General features: G+C 41.0%; 1 protein-coding gene across 3 annotated transcripts in view; it reads left to right on the forward strand.

Annotated features, from left to right (window-relative positions):
* The first annotated feature begins 3,529 nt into the window (after positions 1-3,529).
* Positions 3,530-24,833, forward strand: part of rfx2 (regulatory factor X, 2 (influences HLA class II expression)) — a 60,194-nt gene continuing 38,890 nt past the window's right edge. For 2 of the 3 annotated variants that reach the window (XM_020499019.2, XM_020499018.2), the window contains exon 1: positions 3,530-3,706. The gene's annotated coding sequence lies outside the window, so the exon portion shown is untranslated. Of the gene's footprint in view, positions 3,707-6,315; positions 6,359-24,833 lie in introns of all 3 variants that reach the window. The other variant, XM_031786065.1, reaches the window with a different exon arrangement.

Below are 24,833 nucleotides of genomic sequence, written 5' to 3' on the forward strand. Positions count from 1 at the left end.
ACAGTTTTGGGACACTGTAAAGTCCATGGAGATAAAAGCACCTCCTCCCAGCTGCCCACTGCACTGATGCTAGCAAACACTGTCACTACCAATAAATCCACGATAATCGAGAATTTCAATAAGCATTTCTCTACGGCTGGCCATGCTTTCCTCCTGGCTACCCCAACCCTGGCCAACAGCTCCGCATCCCCCGCAGCTACTTGCCCAAGCCACTCCCAGCTTCTCCTTCACCCAAATCCAGACAGCAGATGTTCTGAATGAGCTGCAAAACATGGACCCGTATAAATCAGCTGGGCTAGACATTCTGGACCCTCTCTTTCTAGAATTATTCCCCGCCATTGTTGCAACCCCTATTACTAGTCTGTTCAACCTCTCTTTCGTATCGTCCGAGATTCCTAAAGATTGGAAAGCTGCCGCAGTCATCCCCCTCTTCAAAGGGGGTGACACTCTAGACCTAAACTGTTACAGACCTATATCCATCCTGCACTGCCTTTCTAAAGTCTTCGAAAGCCAAGTTAACAAATAGATCACTGACCATTTCGAATCCCACCGTACCTTCTCCGCTGTGCAATCCGGTTTCCGAGCTGGTCACGGGTGCACCTCAGCCACGCTCAAGGTACTAAACGATATCATAACCTTCATCGTTAAAGGACAGTACTGTGCAGCCGTCGTCTTCATCGACCTAGCCAAGGATTTCGACTGTCAATCACCCTATTCTTATCGGCAGACTCAACAGCCCCGGTTTCTCTAATGACTGCCTCGCCTGGTTCACCAACCACTTCTCAGATAGAGAGAGTTCAGTGTGTCAAATCGGAGGGCCTGTTGTCCAGACCTCTGGCCGTCTCTATGGGGGTACCACAGGATTCAATTCTCAGGTCGACTCTTTTCTCTTTATATATCAACGATGTCGCTCTTGCTACGAGTGATACCTTGATCCACCTCTACGCAGATGACACCATTCTGTATACATCTGGCACTTCTTTGGACACTGTGTTAACTAACCTCCAAATGAGCTTCAATGCCATACAACACTCCTTCTGTGGCCTCCAACTGCTCTTAAACTTTAGTAAAACTAAATGCATGCTTTTCAACCGATTGCTGCCCACACCCGCCCGCCCGACTAGCATTACTACTCTGGACGGTTCTGACTTAGAATATGTGGACAACTACAAATACCTAGGTGTCTGGCTAGACTGTAAACTCTCCTTCCAGACTCATATTAAGCATCTCCAACCCAAAATTAAATCTAGAATCGGCTTCCTATTTCGCAACAAAGTCTCATTCACCCACGCTGCCAAACATACCCTCATAAAACTGACTATCCTACTGATCCTCGACTTTGGCGATGTCATTTACAAAATAGCCTCCAATACCCTACTCAGCAAACTGGGTGCAGTCTATCACAGTGCCATCCGTTTTGTCACCAAAGCCCCATATACCACCCACCACTGAACACCTGTATGCTCTAGTCAACTGGCCCACGCTACATATTGGTCGCCAGACCCACTGGCTCCAGGTCATCTATAAGTCTTTGCTAGGTAAAGCTCCGCCTTATCTCAGCTCCCTGGTCACCATAACAACACCCACCCGTAGCATGCGCTCCAGCAGGTATATCTCACTGGTCATCCCCAAAGCCTACACCTCTTTGGCCGCCTTTCCTTACAGTTCTCTGCTGCCAATGACTGGAACGAATTGCAAAAATCGCTGAAGTTGGAGACTTATGTCTCCCTCACTAACTTTAAGCATCAGCTATCTAAGCAGCTTACCGATCGCTGCAGCTGTACACAGCCCATCTGTAAATAGCCCATCCAACTACCTACCTCATCCCCATATTGTTTTTATTTACTTTTTTTGCTCTTTTGCACACCAGTATTTCTACTTGCACATCATTATCTGCACATCTATCACTCCCGTGTTAATTTGCTAAATTGAAATTACTTCACTACTATGGCCTATTTATTGCCTTACCTCCTTACGCCATTTGCACACACTGTATATAGATTTTTCTATTGTGTTATTGACTGTACTTTTGTTTATCCCACATGTAACTCTGTGTTGTTGTTTTTTGTCGCCCTGCTTTGCTTTATCTTGGCCAGGTGGCAGTTGTAAATGAGAACTTGTTCTCAACTGGCCTACCTGGTTAAATAAAAGTGAAATTAAAAATATACACTACCGTTCAACAATTTGGGGTCACTTAGAAATGTCCTTGTTTAAAGAAAAACACATTTGTTGTCCATTAAAAAAATATACAATTAATCAGAAATACAGTGTAGACATTCTTAATATTGTAAATGACTATTGTAGCTGGAAACAGCTGATTTTTAATGGAATATCTACATTGGCCCATTTTCAGCAACCATCACTTCTGTGTTCCGATAGCACGTTGCATTAGCTAATCCAAGTTTATCATTTTAAAAGGCTCCAGATTCTCAACAAGTCTAAAGAAGGCCAGTTTTATTGCTTCTTTAATCAGAACAGTTTTCAACTGTGCTAACATAATTGCAAAAGGGTTTTCTAATGATCAGTTAGCCTTTTAAAATTATAAACTTGGTTTAGCTAACACAACGTGTCATTGGAACACAGGAGTGATGCTTGCTGATAATGGGCCTCTGTACGCCTCATCCAGCTACAATAGTAATTTACAACATGAACAATGTCTACACTGCATTTCTGATCAATTTGATCCCGCCAACCCCTATTTTACGCTACTACTACTCTCTGTTTATCATATATACATTGTCACTTTAACTATACATTCATGTACATACTACCTCAATTACCCCGACTAACCAGTGCCCCCACACATTGTCTACCCGGACTATCTGCATTGTATCCCGCTGCCCATCAACCCCTCTTTTACGCTACTGCAACTCTCTGTTTATCGTATATGCATAGTCACTTTAACCATACCTACATGTACATACTACCTCAATTAGCCCGACTAACCGGTGCCTGTATATAGCCTCCCTACTGTATATAGCCTCCCTACTGTATATAGCCTCCCTACTGTATATAGCCTCCCTACTGTATATAGACTCGCTACTGTATATAGCCTCCCTACTGTTATTTTTCACTGTCTTTTTTACTGTTGATTTTATTTCTTTACTTATCTATTGTTCACCTAATAGTTTTTTAAAAACTTAAACATTGCACTGTTGGTTAGAGCCTGTAAGTAAGCTGTAAGGTACACCTGTTGTTTTGGTGCAAGTGACAAATCAACTTTGATTTGATTGTTACTTTAATTTTATTTCTTACTTTAGTTTTTAGTTAATATTTTCTTAACTTTATTTCTTATACTGCATTGTTGGTTAAGGGCTTGTAAGTAAGCATTTCACGGTAAGGTTGTATACCTGTTGAATTTATTTGACAAATACAATTTGATTTAAAAGGACGAGTCAGTGCCAAACGTAGCCGTATGTGGAATTACCTGAGGAATAGGGTCAGAGCGCCCTCTAGTGATCGATTGGCCTTATTGGGCGGAGTCAATGCAGTATCTCCGCCCTCATATATATATCGTTTATATCAAATGACGTATGCAGTACAGGGTAGCAACAGTTGCTTCGAGACCCCGCGCGCCATAGTGACTGTAGCCGTGGAGACAGTTACTTACCAACCGGCGCAACACTCAGCAGCAACTGGAACACAACGAGCAAGTGATTTGAGTGGAAAGAGAACACAGCCAGGGCAGAACTTATACAAAGCAAAGGTGACTATATCTTTACAGAGTTGAGACGATACATTTATTCTAATTTGGCATAACGATGCTGTGCTATTTAATGCATACCGCCATCAATCTCTTTCACACCCTACCTGCTACTTTCCCTTCGTCGCATTCACCCCAGGAATCGTATGTCAAGCATTAACGTTACGTAGACCGCCAGCTAGCTAACGTTCAACTAACGTCGTTTACTCCATCCAACGATTGCTTGTCAGTCATTTGCATACGATTATCAGCAAGTGAACTGTCTTATTGAAAGCGATTTAAGTACTTTTTTGTCGTAATGTTTCCATTGTTATACACGGGTTTAAACATTGCGAGGGTGTGTGCAGCATGGAATGTTCCGTTTATTCGGCTATCATATTTGCTTACTCTGGCCAAGTTTGCCAGCTACAGGTTGTAGCTAGTTAGCTAAAATAAGCTAACCTGGCTAACAAATTAGCTCACGACATGATGTGACTTGTGACAACTTTCTGAAATGTTGTTTAACTCAGTTTAAGCTAGCTAGCTCGATAACACATGGAGCACGCCGAATGAGTTAACCTACCCAGAAGTCAAACTGTTTCACGCAGTTTAACCGATTGAGTTAACGTTAGCTAGCCTGCTGGGCCAGCTAGCTAGCATTAGCCTACCTCAAATGGCTAGCCTAGTTATTCCAAATGAATTAGACGGACAATAATATTTTACCAACACCCATCTCTAAAAATGAACGTCGACACGTTCTCTGTCAACTCAGGATGAGACGCATCATATTGCTGTTAGATGATTTCTGCGCGTTAACTTAAGTTAGTTAACAGATATTATCTTGAAGCTCGCAGCTATAACACGTTACTCGTTCTATAAACAAGGGTGAACTTTTAAAACATGGAACAGTGGTCTCCAATAACTCTAATGTTAGTACTCGTTATTTGCTATGTTTATTACCGATCCTGTTAAACAACAAGCGGAAAGCTCGTCAACTTGCTGGCTATATCAAATTCAGGGTGCCACTGTCGTGTGTCAATGTCGTTTCGGGGAGGGCGTGCGATGGTGGAGTAGTTTATTTAGCATGCTTTTAATAGGAGTCTGTGTAAGAACTGCTTTGGAAGTCTGTAATTTGCCCAAGGCAAATATACTTTACAAAAATATAATCGCAACATGTAAAGTGCTGGTCCCATGTTTCATGAGCTGAAATAAAACATCCCAGAAATGTTTCATACTCACAAAAGCTTATTTCTCTCAAATTTTGTGCACAAATTTGTTTACGTACCTGTTTGTGAGCGTTTCTCCTTTGTCAAAATAATCCATCCATCTGACAGGTGTGGCATAGCAAGAAGTGGATTAAATGACATAATTACACAGGTGCATCTTGTGCTGGGGACAATAATAGGCCACTCTAAAATGTGCAGTTTTGTTACACAACACAATGCCACTGATGTCTCAAGTTTTGAGGAAGTGTACTATTGGCATGCTGACTCCATGAATGATCACCAGACATGTTGCCAGAGAATTGAATGTTAATTTCTCTATGGCAATTTGCCTCAAATGTAATTTTAGAGAATTTGTCCAATTGGCCTCAACTGCAGCCCAGGACCTCCACATCCAGCTTCTTCACCTGTGGGGGCGTTTGTGACGAAGAGAGGGATGGTTAGATTTTGCTTTATGTGAAACAAGTGTAGCGATACAACAGCTCTGCCAGGAGGTCTTGGGATGATGAGAGGAAGGCGTGGAACAGAAGATGGCGGAAACTGAGGTTTTGCTTGAAACTGCTAGTGAGTCGAATGAAGCTAATAGTACAGAAAGTGTCACTAACACACTCGTTCTCAAAGGAAAATGAGAAGTGAGCTATGTTGGAATATAGGAGGCCAAAACCCTGACTCCGGCAAAAAACGAGTCTAGTGGATCAATGCTACTTGGGAAATCCGTTTAACGTCTCCAGGAAAATCTGGAATGTGTTGGAAGAAAGTTTGGAGTCTGTGAGAGTCACAAGAAGTGGTCTTATTTAGATTTCTTTTTTTTGTGTCCTGCGGCGCTTGTGTTAAGACTCAACAAGATATCGGAGGGGAATGTTTCCTGCATAGCCTGGGATATTTGTAGCAGGGCACTACACAATTCTTGCCTAAATATCAATATTCCCCCTTTCCACACCTTTTTAAAAACATAACTACCAAAAAGATGTTACAGCCAGGTGGTGCTATGATAGTTATTCTTCCTTAGTGGACCTTTTCCATTTAGTTTTCTTTCTACCTTTGTGGGTAGTAAGTGAGTGCTTTAATATAAATGGTCCATGTGGAAATTGCCAGTCAAATATTTTAAACAATTCACCTGAGAAACAAATGGATTCATTATTGTACAATTCAGATGATTGTGGATCAGAATCAGCTTTATTCGTTAAGTACATTTACACCTTCAGAAATGTACTTGGTGATATGGTGCTGCTAGTGATAGACAACAGAGACAGAATAAAGACATCAGAGTTAAAACAAGGTTGATACATTATATGGATCCCAAACTGTACCCCAGATTAATTTGTCTCAAAGGTCAGATGGACTTCAGGAGACATTAACTGGAACAGCTTGACTCCTTTTGTCTGACCTCAGTCCAATTTTTCTTTTTAGGTATAAGTCATCACCAAGGTGATGTTACACCTGTTCAACAGAGGTAAGGCAGTTAATGAGTCCTATCCATGAGAGTGACACATTGTCCAGGTGTCAGTTCTCATTAGGTGTGTTGCACTATTGATTTCTTTTCAGAGCTGAGTGCTCATACCAGGGGCAACAGGTAGCCTAGTAGTTAAGACCATTGGGTCAGTGAACTCACTTTTCTAGACACCTTTCAGACAGTTCTTTGTTAAACCAATTTGCTGTAGCGGTACCAGTTAAGTGTTTGTGGCATGAACATTCACTCTTTTAATTAACTCTTTGGTTTCTGGTAATGTCATACACCATCACAGGTGCATTTCCACATAGGATTCATCTCTGAAGGCAGAGAATGGAATGATTCATGTTTAGATGCATTATTGATGGAGCCCAATACCTGTTTCCTTTCATGTGAAATGGGCCATATATTTTTGGGGGGGTTTATTTTCATTAGCCAGTCTGTATATTTATGAGACATAAGTTGATGGTGACTTTGTTAACTCTGTTAATGTTTTTTTTTTTTTTGGTGAACATTGGCAGCCGGCCACGCCACTGAATATAGTTTCCTTCAAAACAAAGTTTTCTAATCCTACTTCTGCTAATAGAGTTGATTTTGAAGAAGTATTAAATCAGTGTTTGAAGGATTACTGCACTTGTTTTTGCAAAGTAGCCAAATTCTGAGAACCTAGCTTTGATTGGGCACACCTACACTAGCTACAAAGGAAATAAATGTCCCTGAAACGCCATGCAACGAGAATCTGAGCATGCTGCTATTACGTTTACATTGCAACTTGATATTTACAATTCAAATTTTATTTGTCACATGTGCCAATTACAACACCTTATTGTGAAATGCTTAACCAACAATACACTTTTTAAGAAAATGTCTACAAAAAAAGTAAGAAAAACAAATAATTTAAAGAGCAGCAGTTAATAACAATAGCGGGGCTGTATACAGGGGGTACCGGTACAGAGTCTGTGTCGGGGCACCGGTGTCGAGGTAATTGAGGTATGCACATGTAAGTAGAGCTATTTAGTGACTATGCATAGATGATAACGGAGAGTAGCAGCAGCGTTCCGAAGGGGGCAATGCAAATAGTCTGGGGAGTAATTTGATTAGCTGTTCTGGAGTCTTATGGCTTGGGTGTAGAAGCTATTTAGGAGCCTCTTGGACCTAGACTTGGCGCTCTGTTACGACTTGCCTTGCGGTAGCAGAGAGAACAGTCTGACTAGGGTGGCTGGAGTCTTTGACAATTTTTAGGGCCTTCCTCTTCCCTGGTATAGATGTCCTGGATGGCACGAAGCTTGGCCCCGGTGATGTACTGGGCTGTATGTGCTAGAGGCCGACTGATTAATCGGAATGGCTGATTAATTAGGGCCGATAACAATCGGAAATCTGTATTTTTGGACACCGATTAGTTTTTTAAATTATCTATATTTAACTAGGCAAGTCAGTTAACACATTCTTACTTTCAATGACGGCCTAGGAACGATGGGTTAACTGCCTTGTTCAGGGGCAGAACGACAGATTTTCACCTTGTCAGCTCGGGGGATCCAATCTTGCAACCTTACAGTTAACTAGTCCAACGCAATAACGACCTGCCTCTCTCTCGTTGCACTCCACAAGGAGACTGCCTGTTACGTGAATGCAGTAAGCCAAGGTAAGTTGCTAGCTAGCATTAAACTTATCTTATAAAAAAACAATCAATCATAATCACCAGTTAACTACACATGGTTGATGATATTACTAGATATTATCTAGCGTGTCATGCGTTGCGTACAATCTGACTCAGCATACAAGTATCTGACTGAGCGGTGGTAGGCAGAAGCAGGCGCGTAAACATTCATTCAAACAGCACTTTCGTGAGTTTTGCCAGCAGCTCTTCGTTGTGCATCAAGCATTGCGCTGTTTATGATTTCAAGCATATCAACTCCCGAGATGAGGCTGGTGTAACCGAAGTGAAATGGCTGGCTAGTTAGCGGGGCTAATAGCGTTTCAAACGTCACTTGTTCGCTCTGAGCCTTGAGTGGTTGTTTCCCTTGCTCTTCATGGGTAACGCTGCTTCGAGGGTGGCTGTTCCTGGTTTGAGACCAGGGAGGAGCGAGGAGAGGGACGGAAGCTATACTGTTACACTGGCAATACTAAAGTGCCTATAAGAACACCCAATAGTCAAAGGTTAATGAAATACAAATGGTATAGAGAGAAATAGTCCTATAATTCCTATTAAAAACTACAACCTAAAACTTCTTACCTGGGAATATTGAAGACTCATCTTAAAAGGAACCACCAGCTTTCATATGTTCTCATGTTCTGAGCAAGGAACTTAAATGTTTCTTACATGGCAAATATTGCATTTTTACTTTCTTCTCCAACACTTTGTTTTTGCATTATTTAAACCAAATTGAACATGTTTATTTATTTGAGGCTAAATATATTTTATTGATGTGTTAAAATAAGTGTTAATTCAGTATTGTTGTAATTGTCATTATCACAAATGTTTAAAAAAATGGCCGATTTTAATCGGCATCGGCTTTTTTGGTCCTCCAAGTATCGGTATCGGCGTTGACAAATCCTAATCGGTCGACCTCTAGTATGTACTACCCTCTGTAGTGCCTTGTGGCCGAGCAGTTGCCATACCAGGCAGTATGCAACCCGTCAGGATGCGCTCGATGGTGCAGCTGTAGAACCTTTTTGAGGGTCTGGGGACCCATGCCAAATCTTTTTAGTTTCCTGAGGGGGTATAGGATTTTGTCGTTCCCTCTTCACGACTGTCCTGGTGTGCTTGGACCATGTTAGTTTGTTGGTGATGTGGGAATATGAAGCTCAAGGAACTTGAAGCTCTCAACCTGCTCCACTACAGGCCTGTCGATGAGAATGGGGGTGTGCTCGGTTTTTTTCTTTTCCTGTAGTCCACAATCATCTCCTTTGTCTTGATCATGTTGGGAGAGGTTGTTGTCCTTGCACCACACGGTCAGGTCTCTGACCTCCCTATAGGCTGTCTCATCGTTGTCGGTGATCAGGCCTACCACTTGTCATCGGCAATCTTAATGATGGTGTTGGAGTCGTACCTGGCCGTGCAGTCATGAGTGAACGGGGAGTACAGAAGGGGACTGAGCACGCACCCCTGAGGAGCCCCCGTGTTAAGGATCAGTGTGGCAGATGTGTTGTTACCTACCCATACCACCTGGGAGCAGCCGTCAGGAAGTCCAGGATCCAGTTGCAGAGGGTGGTGTTTAGTACCAGGGTCCTTAGCTTAGTGATGAGCTTTGAGGGCATTATGGTGTTGAACGCTGAGCTGTAGTCAATGAACAGCATTCTCATGTAGGTGTTCCTTTTGTCCAGGTGGAAAAGGGCAGTATGAAGTGCAATAGAGGTTGCATGATCTGTTGGTGTGGTATGCAAATTTGAGTGGGTCTAGGGTTTCTGGTATAATGGTGTTGTGAGCCATGATCAGCCTTTCAAAGCATTTCATGCCTACAGACATGAGTGCTATGGGTATAAATACACCCAAAGTCATGGAAAGAGAGGGGGTGGGCCAGGGGGGGGGGGGGGGGTAACGTGTTTATACTGTTAAGTCAAGTGTTTTTAAATGGGTTATTTTTATCTCCCTGGATGTGTCGGGCATGCATCGTTTTGGCTTGCAGAGGCAGGTCAGGAGGAAAAGGTGCTCAATAGAGGAGAGTGTGAGACGGCATAGAAAGCAGCTGGTACTGCCTAGTTAAAACCCATTCTGAGGTTTTATACTCATTTTTGTATTTTGGGAAGTGGTTGTCTTTCTTGTACTCTTAAAGAATGAGCAAAAAAAATAAATTGGTGCTCCAGGTGAAAGAATACACGCATTTTGAGTTAACCTTGTAACTTTTGACACCATTTTATTTTGCTCTGCCTGTCTGATATCTTTCTGCTCTCACTACAGTATGTGTACACCAAACATACATTGACATGTGCTCTACACGGCAGAGCCTACACTCATGTATACTGAAGTGCAGTTAACCAGTGGTTTTGTTATTGACACAGCCTGGGATTGTGGTCATGCTTCAGTGTCTCCCAGCGATGGATGCCACGGTCATCTGTGATTCACTGCTGCCGCCTGTAGTCCAGGTTTAGTCCTGTCTGTACTCCTCACATGGACCCCCGTTGTGAGCAGTGTCCACATTAACCCTATACCATGTTGAGGTTTTAATGGATTCGTCTCTGGTACAGTGCAGCTCTCAAATGGACAGCTGCAGTTGTCCCTGGGTGGGGAGGGGGTTGACCCGAGATGGGTCGTGTGTGTTCATGCTGTATTTAGCTTATCTGGATGAGGCCCAACCCCGAGGAGAGGCTCTCAGCCCAATACCCGGCCAATGGCTGCCCAATCAGTTATTGAGAGTAGTCCTGCACAAACTGTAACGGACTGCTTGATAGAAGCACTTCTGTGTGTCGCAAATTCAAAATGTTAGCCCAAGAACTGAATATTTTCAAAGGATTGATATCGTGACCGAGTAATCTCTATTGTGGGCAATGGCTCACTGCCGGTGCATTTGCTAGAACTCAATCAATGTGTGTTGCTGATGGCCCATTTTATTATCAGCCTTTGAATTGTCTTAGTAGCTTTGATTCACATCTTATTTTAAAAGCAAATAGTTGGCACTAGCAGGCAGTGTGCCTAATATATGTAGATGTCATGACTTTACAGATATGGTGTTTAGTTCCAAATTGGGTTTCGTGCTTACTGAACCATCTGGTCTCTGTACATTTGATTATCTGACATGAATTCAGATTTTAATGAGATGCACCAAAACTCCAGTCAGAAGTCTCATGAATTCACTGAACAGAGCTGATGCGCAGAGAATATGATTAGTACCTTTGGGTAGTTGTTAATGTGTGTAGGCCTACATGGAAAATATTGGTGTGGTGGTTTTCTACATACATTTTTTAAAAGTGGCAGTACTGGGGTTAAGTTTTTCCTTTCAGTTTACAGATGACACTTGAGACAAAATAATTTCCCCCTCGTTCATTGATTTGGTACAAGTGTCCATGTGCAGAAAAAATGTGTTTTGTCTTGCAGACAGTGAGTTGTCAACACAGGCAGTGCAGTTTGTAAATCACATAGTAGGATTTTATCTCCAAGCTACTGAGAAACGGTCTCACCAGGTACAAAACTTACCCATGATTGGCTCTCAGTAGCAACATGTTAAAACTTGTTGTGAAATGAAATGTTATTCAGTGTCTCTGTCACCAGGGGCATTCTTTACATTCCACCTGGTTTGTATTGTAGCTACACAACTGCTAATTAAATTTCCTGCCACAATCAGCAGACCGGGTTCTAACATTTGCATCACAATGATGGCTCCTTCTTTCAGCTATTCAACCAGGGACAGTAGACCTCCCCCAACCTCTCCCCACTTTCTCTCTGGTTATTTACGTTTGTGGAGTTTTCCTTAGTTAAAATCCATTTTTGAAATGTGGATGTTTTAAAAATGTTCAAGCTAAAGCAACAAGTGTGAAAACTTGCTTCAAAATAATGACGATGTCCTGTGAGTCATTGTGAAGAAATGTTCTCAGATTTGTGAGCAGGCTATAGGTCTGTAGGGCTGCACTTCAGAAGCCCTTTTTAATGAGATGATTTGACAGGGGCAGAGGAGGCTCGCATGCCTCTCAGGTAGAAGGCTTCCTGGGCTCCGGGTAGAAAGCACTCATCAAAGACTATTCTCACTATGAGATATTCTTTAGAGTTTGAGAAAATACCCTTGGCTAGACCTTTTACTGTAATATCTCCTGCACCTTGTTCGAAGGGGTTCTAACAGAAATTATTTTCCAATCGTTTTATTCTGAACTGCAAAATAACGTTCTGAACCGGTTCGAACCTAAAGAAAGTACAGCTTTATGTTCCTTTTTAAACCTCAATGTTTTTTGTACATTTAGCTCCACAATAAATGACTTCACCAATCAGTGCAACTAGAGCAGGTTGCAATGGAGCGGGCAAGCTTGGATGGTCAGACAGGTGTGTTATTTTATAATATCCTTAACTAGCATTGAAAAGTTAATACATTTTTCTCAAATCGATCCCTAATTTCTGACTCATGCTTGTAACGTTAGTGGGGGGGGGGATCTGAACAAATTCCTTTAACATAATTAACTGGTTTTCATGCTTTTTAAAATAATGGTTCTGTTCTGCAACAGTTTACGGTTCTGTTCCCTGAACCAGTTCCAACCTCTGCTTTTCGGCCTACATAGCAATCTAGCTATGGTTCAGCTAGTTGACTGACATTAGCATTCAGCTAACTAACTTAGCTAGTAAGTTAGTTGACAAGCCCCCGAACCCTCTCTCGGCATGTGACATTCCATTGCTAATGCAAATAGCAAAGTTTATGTACATATTATGTAAATTGATATTTAGTTGCTTCAACTCTTCAGTCTGAATCAACCCAAATTGTCATTCAGACAAATTGCCACATTTTCCTTCCTCTGACTACTTCAACCATTTTTCAAATATTATTATTTACCAATATCAGGTTGTCATGGAGATGTAGTAACAACAGAGATCTTTCTCTATTCAGAGAATGTTGGGGCTTTCTTCTAACCTGATGTTAATAATCACGTTTGAACAGGCTCCAGACACACAGATTCAACGCCCACATGCTCACACTGAGTCCTTGTACAAATGATGACACACCCTTTGTGCCTGACTAAAACAGCCCGTAAATAACTGCCGGGATAGTATTTGGCAACTTGACACTCAGAGATTGTCACCTTATGATGTTGTGTTGTAAGGATAAAAAATAAATTTAAAAAACTGGTCGAGTCACAGCCGTCTGATAGAGGTCCTCATACCAACCATTGCATGACAAACCATTTGTACGTTTAATGGGAAACAGTTTACTGGGTGACTCATTGGTTTGTTTTATTGTAGTGCTTGTGAATGCACTTGCTCAATTGCTGTGTGTCATGTCTGTGTGGAGTGAATCCACTGGTAAGGAAATGGAGATAACCTGCTACTTGATTTCAGAGACAAGGGTGCTAGCTGAAGGCACTACCTCTGCCAGCTACAGAGGTCATCTCTCAGCTATCTCTCTGGAAAAAATAATCCACAACTGAAAAGGGATCTGAACTGCACTTTGTCTGTTTGACTGCTCTCAGCCTTTCTTCTATGGGCAGGTACTGCTTGTACGTCTTGGAACGTGAAAATATAATATGCACATCTGGAAAGGAAGCTAATGTGGGTTTATATTTAGATATTCCTGGGATATGATTATGAAAAGTCATAGTCCATGGTGTTCCGTGATAGTGTTGGAAAACAGCAGAGGCAATGAATTTCACTGAGCCTGATGTTCATTAGGAGTGGTTGGAAATCAGCTGTAAACCCTTGAGTTAAATCTGGTCTTAAATCACAGCTGCAAGATTAGTCAACCTACCTCCATGGATATGGCTTAGGTTTTAGGACCAGGTTAACATGAAGTGCATGCCATGGCGTAGGGCTGGCTGATATACAGTATTTAACAATATGCCGGTTTTCATGCACAGACCGGTTTGGGATTTACATTTACGGTATTTACATTTTAGTAATTTAGCAAAAGCTCTTATCCAGAGAGACTTACTGTTGTGAGTCTGTACACGACGTAATACGCCGTGTGTAACGTCCATTTTTTATATTTTACTTTGCTACTTGAGTCATCTCTCTCTCTCTCTCTCCATGCCGCTTTCCACACAGACCTATTCCCACCCCCCGTCACTCAAGGAGCAATTTTGTTCCTGTGATCAAGAGACATTTGCGTTCAGTCTGCATGGTCAATGCAACAATGCAATGTTGATGCTGTTTTTACCTTGCTTCTTAATATAAATCCACTAGTGTTCTATTCCTCCATACACTGGCTTCTCTGGCATTATCACTTTTATAAAATGATTTACAAACATATTCAATTAATGATTGACATATTTTCATAAATGTTTTGATTTAATTTATTCATACTATTTCATCCTTCCACAAGATATAGTCCCGACACACATCTAGGGCTGCTACCCAAGCTGGCTTGTCATTAGTTTTGTTGCTAGAGACTTTTTGTGCTGTATCTGTCCCAGTCATTCGTTCTAAATGTTCCATTGCCATACTGGCTGGCAACATTCTTATCGCTTGCTAGCTAGCTAACTTACAGTAACGTCAAAAAACAACAGTAGCTGCATTTGTATTTGTTTACGCTGTTTTCTAGTTACTTTTATTTCCAAAACAATTAGCTAATGAGGCGTGATTTCACCTGGCATAGAAAATGTGCTCACTCATCAGGAGTGACACTGTTCAGAGGAGCTGACCAACAACACTACTAACACAATCACTTCAAACTGAAGCTGGAAAGACTGCAAACTAGCTGCACCATTTAAATTAGACCTTTATTCAATTGACATTTTCTTTGTATATATCCATAAATGATGCCAGCTGATTCATGATTTCGACTGGCTGAGAAACGCTGCCTGTCTGTCTCGTCACGTTCATTACTATGGGACAGCTGGAGATCGAATAAAAAAATTTAAACAATGTTGCGAATGTCTGAGAGACAGATGGCAAGGTTTATACAAATCTCTGCTGTTAAACTAAATATTAGTCAAAAGAAATGCAAGAATGTCTAGATTTTTATAGTGGAGATTTTATAATTTGTCTGGCTGGGCTGAGACCGTGGATTGCGCAGTCAGACTGAACAGAGTAAATGGGCATTTTAACATCATAGATTTAGCCGGTGGTAACTTGTGGAATAGACACTGGCTACAACTAGCTATACAGCCTGATAATACCAGTGATGGTTGCACAAAAATTACGCATATGTATCTTCTAAATCAGAGGGATACACGAAGAAAGAATATTTTAGCTACATGAAGTAGCTGAGAACATTCAATTTAGTCAAAGATTATAGGGTCCCCCTAGGGACTTGTCAAGTTCCTACCCTATCACAATAACTGCTCCCTTCATTTGTTGTCAAACACTGTATTTTAGTGCCCACTATTTATGTTCTTTCTATTTCCATGATTCCAACAGTTCACCAAGTATTTCCTTCTAATTCGCACGTCAAATTGCAATTGTAACATTTGGTTAAATATAAGGCCTAGATTGTTTGCCCATATCTTGCAGACCTTCGTGGAAGAGTGGAAATTATCTCAAATGAGTGCAGGAAATGCAGAAATGTTTATAAAAAAATAAATAAAAAAAAGTTTAATTGAACCGTTTAAAACAATAAGAATGGAGAAAAAGTTGCCACCCTAGGGTCATGCACTACCCATAAAGCAAATGTGTAACTTTTGTTATTCAAAAACATAATGCTGTCATCTGATATTTTGGCCATATCGCCCTGCCCTATCAAGTAGTTGAAAGCACAATATTGGAGACGAGTCCTGAAACAGTTCCTCCTACAGTTTAGGGCAGTGTTCTCTAACTGAATTGGCTGAATTTGGCCCGTGTGTGGTTTTATTTGGGCCCCCCCATGTTATCTGAGCAAATAAAATATGCGTGTGATTTAAATTTTTGGACATCTGTTTCCAAGTATTCACATGCATAATAGACACACAAACGTAGGCAAGGTTTGATATGTTGTTTTTGTCAAATATGATATCTGTTTGGGATTCTTGTGGCCAATTTGCAGTTTAATTATTTGTAATTTTGTTCTGGCCCCCAACCAGCCCACGGATGAATCTAGATGATCATCCCTGGTTTAGGGAAAGTCTGGACTTAGGCTAAACCTCATGAGCCTTAGCCCACTCCATGTTCTTAGTCATGGATTGTTTTGATTAAATGTGATCCATCTATGATGATACCATGCAAAAGGTCATGTTTTTCTTTGCATTATCAAAGGGAAAGCTGCTCAGCTAGTGTAGTAAGAAATCAGAGGAAGACTTCTAACGAAAGCACACGTAATGTGGAGAATATTTCTCATGACAGAGTAGCTATAGTTGAGTTTCTTTTGCCAGTATGTATGGTCTTTGCATCTTTCTGTGTACAATTATTTTAAGTTGCCGTTTCGGCCTCATATTTTTAGACACTCAAATGGAAACGAGGGTATTCTGAAATACTTGAAAAGAGGTGTCTACAGTGCACACTTTACCCATTTACTAGTTCAGTCATACTGGCTAGGTTATGTCTTGGAAAGAGTCTACATTTGTCAAATTCTAAATGGTAATTTAAGGCAACATGGGAGCTACAAAGCAGTTCTATTGTTTGCATTATGTTAATAATTATAGGAATGCCTTATGTTGTGGTTTCATCTGATGCCCACAATAGGCTGGTGTACAGTGCATTCGGCAAGTATTCATACCCCTGGACTTTTCCCACATTTTTGTTACATTACAGCCTTATTCTAAAATTGATTAAAAAAAAAAATTCCCTCATCAATCTACACACACTACCCCGTAATGACAAAGCACAAACAGGTTTTTAGAAATGTTTGTTTGCTCATTTATAAAAAATAAAAATCACATTTACATAAGTATTCAGACCCTTTACTCAGAACCTTTTGGCAGAAATGTTGAAGCACCTTTGGCAGCAATTACAGCCCCGAGTCTTCTTGGGTGTGACGCTACAAGCTTGGCACACCTGTATTAGGGGAGTTTCTCCCATTCTTCTCTGTAGATCCTCTCAAGCTTTGTCAGGTTGGATGGGGACTGTAGCTGCGCAGCTATTTTCAGGTCTCTCCAGAGATGTGCGATAGGGCTCTGGCTGGGCCACTCAAGGACATTGTGACAGGTTATTAAGAAACTCCTTCATTGTCTTGTCTGTGTGCGTAGGGCTGTTGTCCTGTTGGAAGGTAAACCTTCGACCCAGCCTGAAGTCCTGAGCTCTCTGGAGCAGGTTTTCATCAAGTATCTCTCTCTGTACTTTGCTCTGATGCATGATGCTACCACCAGCATGCTTCACCATAGGGATGGGTGCCAGGTTTCCTCCAGACGTGATGCTTGGCATTCAGGCCAAAGAGTTCATCAGACCAGAGAATCTTGTTTAGGGGCCTTTTGGCAAACTCCAAGCGGGCTGTCATATATGTGCCTTTTACTGAGGAGTGGCTTCTGTCTGGCCCTTCTACCATAAAGGCCTGGTTGGTGGAGTGCTGCAGAGATGGTTGTCCTTCTGGAAGGTTATCCCATCTCCACAGAGGAGCTCTGTCAGTGACCATCAGGTTCTTGGTCCCCTCCCTGACCAAGTCCCTTCTCCCCCGTACTGCTCAGTTTGGCCTGGTGGCCAGCTCTAGGAAGAGTCTTGGTGGTTCCAAACTTCTTCCATTTAAGAATGATGGAGGCCACTGTGTTCTTGGGGACCTTCAATGCTGCAGAACTGTTTTGGTACCCTTCCCCTGATCTGTGCCTCGACACAATCCTTTCTCGGAGCTCTACGGACAATTCCTTCACCTCATGGCTTGGTTTTTGCTCTGACATGCATGGTCAACTGTGGGACATGTATACAGACAGGTGTGTGCCTTTCCAAATCATGTCCAATCAATTGACCTTACCGCAAGTGGACCCCAATCAAGTTTTAGAAACATCTCAAGGATGATCAATGGAAACACCTTGAGCTCCATTTTGAGTCTCATAGCAAAGGGTCCTGAATACTTATGTAAATAAGGTATGTTTTATTTTAATACACTTGCAAAAAATTCTAAACCTGTTTTTGCTTTGTCATTATGGGGTATTGTGTATAGATTGCTGAGGAATTTGTTTTATTTAATTTTAGAATAAAGCTGTAACCTAACAATGTGGAGTATGTCAATGGGTCTGAATACTTTTTGAAGGCACTGGGTTTGTCTGTGCTGATAATGGCACCAACTCCATGGCATGAAATATTTTTTTTGTTGAACATTGTAAATAATTGGATTATTATTTTTTGCAGACCTTGACTTGGTAAATATGCATTGATGAGTGTCACTTAGGGAAGTTTAATTTATTTTGTCTATGCTATATGTGTTTTTCTAGCCTATATAAAACTGTCTCAATTCTAGCTGCCAGGTGGGAACAGATGTTTTTTTTTTGTTCATTTCAGAAAGTTTTTCTATCTCAATGGGCAAGGTGGCATGAAAACAAAGACCTGGTGTTCCCTCAACTCTCATCACCCCTGCTGGAAAAACAGGAGATAAATGTTCATTAACGAGAGAGAGACACACACATGCAACAGATTAGTTATTCCCTGCACTTCTGGTTTGCTTTCCAGTCCAGACTTCTCTGAACTGTACTTTCTTATTCTCTAATTCAGTATTATTCAGTTTAGGGATGGATGGGGATGGGAGGTGGTGGAAATCTGGAAAGGGTTACAGAGGTGGGGGTGGTTGGGGGAGGTGTATGGGTGAACAGTCTCTATGGCAACCATTTCATAATTCTTGGTCTGTCATGCCTGCGCTCCACGTTATGACGGATGGTGTTGACAGGCTGTGGGCTGTAGTGGTGACCAGAGGTGGAATCTGGGAAAGAGTGGATCCGTGGCTGGTTTAGAGGCCCCTCTCCTCTGTTAGCTGTCCAGGTCCCCTCTCCCTCCAGCCTCACCATCTGCAGACCCCAATAGCTGCTTTGATTGGATTAGCAATGAATTAATGAGAAAGGCTTGAACAGCCTATGTCGTGGAAATCTCTTATCATATCTTAATTCTCTTTTTTGTGTGAGTGCAGCGCCTGTGTGCTATCGTTATGGGTTTTTTAATAGAATCAAAAAGGCGCCAACCTGGGTTTCTTACAATGGGGATGGCTATTGGATTGGTTACCCAATAAAGATTACATTGATTGAACTCTCTTCAGAGTAGAAATGCATGTATGGAAAGCCTGTTCCTTCTCTAAGTATATTTATATGTTATATAACTGAACGAATAGGCTAGGGATCGGGGGTGGGTGTGGGGGCAGGATATGGTGAACAGAGGACTCTTGGAAAAAACAGTGCACAGACACAGGGCTAGCTGGCAATACAAGCAGTGGTGTACAAATGTCCCCCATAAACAGGACTTTAATGGCATCAAGTGTCTGTTATTGCCTGGTTGTTTCAACTTCCGACGTACACTAAAAGCCTCGAGTCGGACTAGTCTGCTCTCCTCTCCAAGGTGCTCATGTCTCCTTTCTGCTGCATGGATTAGGAATGTTAGAAGTCATTTGTGCTTGTTTTTCAAAGTAATTGTTTTTGAAGTGTAGAGGTGTAAACCAAGCTTAGAGGATTGGCTGTTGCCATTCTGTTGACTTAAACATTCCTCCTTTATTTGACCACTGAGTGCATAAACACACTACATTCTGCCTTCAGTCAAGTTGAAACCAGCATGGAGTTAACATTTTTATATAATCTTTCCTCTGCATGGTATTGGAATTAGCCTGCCCTCTGTCTTCCCCCCCAGTGTCTGAAATTAATAGCTTATGTATTTATTGTTGTAAGTTTCTGCTTAGTGTGAGAGAGAGGGATCAGTTGGGGGATGGCATTGTTTGGTTTGGGAAGTATTCGGATGGTTGCATAGCAACAGGCTCCTGGAAACGGGAGTGGACGGTGTTGCCACTAGCAACCGTTGTTGCTCTGCAAACAATGTGGGCCAGTGCAAACAAGAGCCAAGACTGGGCTCCTGTTTTTAATTGAACATCTGTATGTGTTTTTCTGAGTGCTGTTTTAAGTTAGATTTGTCAGTGACAGATGTTTAAATCTTGTCCAGATTTTCATACCAAATAGCAGGTATGACTTTATAGAACTGCACGTTTAATTTTAGACTAAAATGGTGAAGTTCTTCATTTTTCCCTCACGACTTGGTTGACTCTTTAACAGAGGGAAATTGGTCCACTCACGCAATTGTCTTAATTGCTCATTTGTGATTTGCTTGAGTGAAAACCGTCTCCTTTTGTAGGGGTTTGTGTGTGAAGTTGTCTTGGGGCTGCGAGGAGAGAGGCTGTTTTAAAGTGCAGCCCGTTTATCGTTGGGTTCTACAGTGGTGTGCTGGGGCTCCCGCTGTGTTCCGCCTTTGTGCCGCTCATAGCAGCTGGTGGGGAATTTGTGTGGCTTTTAACCTTTACTTGGGGCTCAGATCATATTGGCTGCCTGCCTGCACTTTCTCCCTTCTCCAGTCCAACGCATGGCGCACTTCACCACTCCTACCAAAGCTCCCATTTAATTGAGCTTTATGCATGAAAACCTAAAGGACAAAGCCTAGGTTTATGAGCCGCTACACCACCCCACCGTTCCCTGTCCCTCCCTTCATTGCATAATATCCGTGCTAAGGAAAGTCCAAAGATAACTGCATGGATTCTTACCAGTGTATTTATAACTCAACTGACACCCCACAAACAAATTATTTCCTTTTAAAACCTGACCGCTGGCGCTTTAAATACAAATGTTTTCCTTTTTAAATCAATACTGCTATTATTTGCTTTGCCACAAGGAATAATTCAAGAAATAGACAAAGGAGGATGGTCCTTCTCTAGGGTCTACTCTGGACCCTTACAGAATGGTGTTCAGTTAGCCTCTGACAAATACTTGTGCAGCCCCCTCTGGTCCATCTCATGTGACGGTTGTTTGTGACCGTTTAGAGGTTACACCGAGATGGATTTGGCTTTGTCGTCTCAAACAGCTTTTATATTGAGTGAGTCCCTATTTGATCAATGGTTAGACAACGATTGACACATGCCAGCCTAAAGTAATTGAAGAATTTCAACATTAGCTCCACCATTGAGGCTATTACTCATCTAGACAGCCGATCCTCTTGTGTGGAAAATGTCAGTGGCAAACCCAGCTCTGGTAGTCCATGCCTATGATTGTGAAATGTTATTTTTGACAACAATGTTTCGCCATTTTGTTTGATTAGCTTATGTATGGTGTTGCCCAATTTTGTTTTCATGGCCTAATGTTAATCTATTATTTGCCATCAGTCTTTAACTTGGTGTACAGCTCTAAAGCAATTTTTCCACCAGAATTCTAAGCAATCTGCAGTTTACATTCACTCACTGTTGAACGCTATTAGAACGAGTCTCTTATGTGTCAAAATGGATTTGTAAGAAATACTGGCGTTTAAAGTGCTGGGGGTGTTTGAGCAGAGGAAGAGCTGAACAGCACCTGTTGCCCACCCACTATCTTGATTTAAATGATGATTAATGACTGTAATCAAACAGTATTAAAAGCAGCCTGTTAATGAAGACTGTAAGCTAGTCATGCAAGCAAGCAGTATTACTGTTTACATATGAGCTTTGATTATGGTAGATATGATAAAGCTTTGTATTTTCCTGTGTATTGAAGGGGCTTTTACTGCTGTAATTGTATATGTAGGGAGTAGTTTAAATGATTTTCCTTATTCAGCCTGTCTGCCTGGTATGGTGGCCTTGTTTTAAAGTGGCACTGACAGTGTTTTAACTACATTGCAGATATGAAACACACTCATGTCAGTCAAAAATACCAAATTCCTAGTATATGCTACAAAACCAGCATTTTTATAAGAGGTTTTAAAAATCGGTTATGACTCATTGTTGGCAGAGTAGATGGATGCAGTTCAATGCATGATTAATATAATTCACCAAAACATTTCTTGGTAGTACAAAAACTGCTATCGGTTTAATTCATAGCTGGCTGGGTACATTGTTTACATCCTCCACCCTTTTGGGATGCACTGTTTCAGTTTTAATGACAACTTCTTTTTTATTTTTTATGGATGAATGTAACTAAGGTTGGAAATGTCTATAATCAAATTAGCAAGGGCAATGATCACAAGTCGGTCATAATGTGGCTAATAGGCTAGCATATCAATTTATGTAGGTATTTAGCTAGCTAAAAACAGAGCCTAATGCTAACTAGCTGCTGCCATGTCATTGGCGCAGTGGGTGAGTGACCAACTTTTTCCCCACATTGTTTTTTGGTGGCTAGAGATGCAGGTGTCAGTTAGTTAGTTAGCTAGGAAAGCGCTTCACATTTATTGCGATCTAGTTAGCTATGCTGAACTTTAACGACTGTTATCCAGTTAGCATATCTCTTGCGTTTTGTAAATTAACTCAGACTGTCTACTCTAAATAACTGATGAATTTTATGAACGTGCAACACTAGCTGAATATGACCGGTGTCAGTAAACGTTGGCAAAACGAGTAATTACATTGTTGCCAGCAGCACAGTTAGTCACTAATGCTCTAGTTAATGTTAATGACTACATAATATAAACAGCCTAACCACCTTTGCTAGGGCATGTAAAATGGTCAGAGTGAGGTGTTCTCTCATTTGTCTGGAAGTAGCTAGCCAACTTTAACCAGTTAGCTTGGGGATTGACTGCCATTGTGAGGAACGCTCAGATTAACCTTACTTCTCGGCCAGCGCATCCACTCTCTATAGTGCATTGTACGCTCTGAATTTTTGAACGACCCAGAGTGCACTTTGAACGCATCCTTTAGTTGTCAATCAAATGTATTTGGCGTCGATCAAATGTGCGGGCAGGTAGGCAAGTTCCCATTCAGTTGTCAAAACTTGGGTTGGGACAAGCATGCATTGGCAGGCCAGCTGCAGAAGAATGAGCAGGCTACTAATTCCCCATTGTTTATCAGTGTAATTTTGATGGCCAATTAGCTGAAAAAGTTTGAGTGTTTATCTAATGTTCGCTGGTTAGATTTTTAGCTCATCTCGTTCCCGCTAGCATTAGTTGTTGATCTTGTTGTTGATGTGCGTAAATGAGTGTGAGCGCCTACCTTTCCATGTTTTTCTTTAACAAGCATTTCGCTACATTTGCATTAACATCTGCTAACCATGTGTATGTGACCAATAAAACTATTTGATCAATAGGACTGTAAAATTTCCCAAATGTAAGAGGACTCCCGTCGTTTTTTCAGAAATCCCTTTATTTTGTGGCTTTGGCGAATGTGTTCTAATGATCTGAATTTGTGCTGTTGCTACTAACTGTTAATATACAGTCTAGTTCAAAGTGAATGATGGCAGGCCTGTGTGGTAAATGGTTTACTTGTTTTGTAGCTCTAATTGGCTCTGGCACAGTGGTCTGCTTAGACTCCGGTGTTGGACGAGACAAATGTTTTTATTAGGTTGTATTTACTACAGTGTTTATTAATTGTCCAAACACGCCATAGAATTTTCACAAATGACTTACTCTACGTCGTTCCCAAACAGTCTTTGAATTTATGAAAATGTGAAAATTACCATATTTAAGTGCTCTCATGTCAAAATGTCATTTTTCCTGGGGGTGTATATGAACAGATTTTTACTAAGATTTCATGTTGCTTTAACACTGGCAGTTCCAATTTTAAGTCTGCTCCTCCTGGCAACTGATTGACCTGAGGATGAATAAGTAATGGAAGTGGCATGTCTAAGGAGCGATTTCAGTGGCAACAGAAATTGTATTTAAATTTGATTTCAGTTCCAATTGATTGTGTTAGAATTTAATATTTTAATTTGTAATGCACAAATTGAATATAAGAATTAAAATTAAATCTATTTCAAATTGCGTTCAATTATTAAATGTAAATTTAATATAATAGTTTGAATATGTACAGCACCAGTTAAGTTTGGACACCTCATTCAAAGGTTTTACTAAAATGTTTTACTATTTTCTACATTGTAGAATTCTAGTGAAGACGTCAACTATGAAATAACAAGTATTTAACAAATAAAATACATTTTGATGACAGCTTTGCACACTCTTGGCATTCTCTCAACCAGCTTCATGAGGTAATCACCTGGAATGCATTTCAATTAATAGGTGTGCTTTGTTAAATGTTCATTTGTGGAATTTCTTTCCTTATTGCGTTTCAGCCAATCTGTTGTTGTGACAAGGTTAGGGGGTGTAATACAGAGTTTTGTAAAAAACCATGTCCATATTTATGGCAAGAACAGCTCCATTTTTTTTTTTTACCTTTTATTTAACTAGGCAAATCCGTTAAGAACAAATTCTTATTTTCAATGACGGCCTAGGAACAGTGGGTTAGCTGCCTGTTCAGGGGCAGAACGACAGATTTGTACCTTGTCAGCTCGGGGATTTGAACTTGCAACCTTCCGGTTACTATTTCACATGAGGTAGCTGCGTTCCTTTGCTTTTCTGAAGACAAAATAATTCTCCGGTTGGAATATTATTGAAGTTTTATGTTAACATCCTAAAGATTGAAGATCTTAAAGATTGATTCCATGTTTCTAAGGACAGTAATGGAACTTTTTGACATTTCGTCTGCAACTAGGGAACGCGCTTCATGACTTTGGATTTGTTTACCAAACAAATTTTGCAAACAAAAGTAGCTCTTTGGACATGATGGACATTATCGAACAAATCAAACATTTAATGTGGAACTGGAATTCCTGGGAGTGCATTCTGATGAAGATCATCAAAGATAACATTATAAATATTCACTTATTTCGGATTTCTTTTGACTCCAACATGGCGGATAGCTCTTGTTTTCTGAGTGCCGTTCTCAGACTATTGCATGGTTTGCTTTTTCCATAAAGCTTTTTTGAAATCTGACACAGCGGTTGCATTAAGGAGAAGTGTATCTATATTTCCATGTCTAACAATTTGTATTTTCATCGACATTTATAATGAGTATTTCTGTAAAATGATGTGGCT

The sequence above is a fragment of the Oncorhynchus kisutch genome, linkage group LG13 (genome assembly GCF_002021735.2).
Source record: "Oncorhynchus kisutch isolate 150728-3 linkage group LG13, Okis_V2, whole genome shotgun sequence".
Taxonomy (NCBI): domain Eukaryota; kingdom Metazoa; phylum Chordata; class Actinopteri; order Salmoniformes; family Salmonidae; genus Oncorhynchus; species Oncorhynchus kisutch.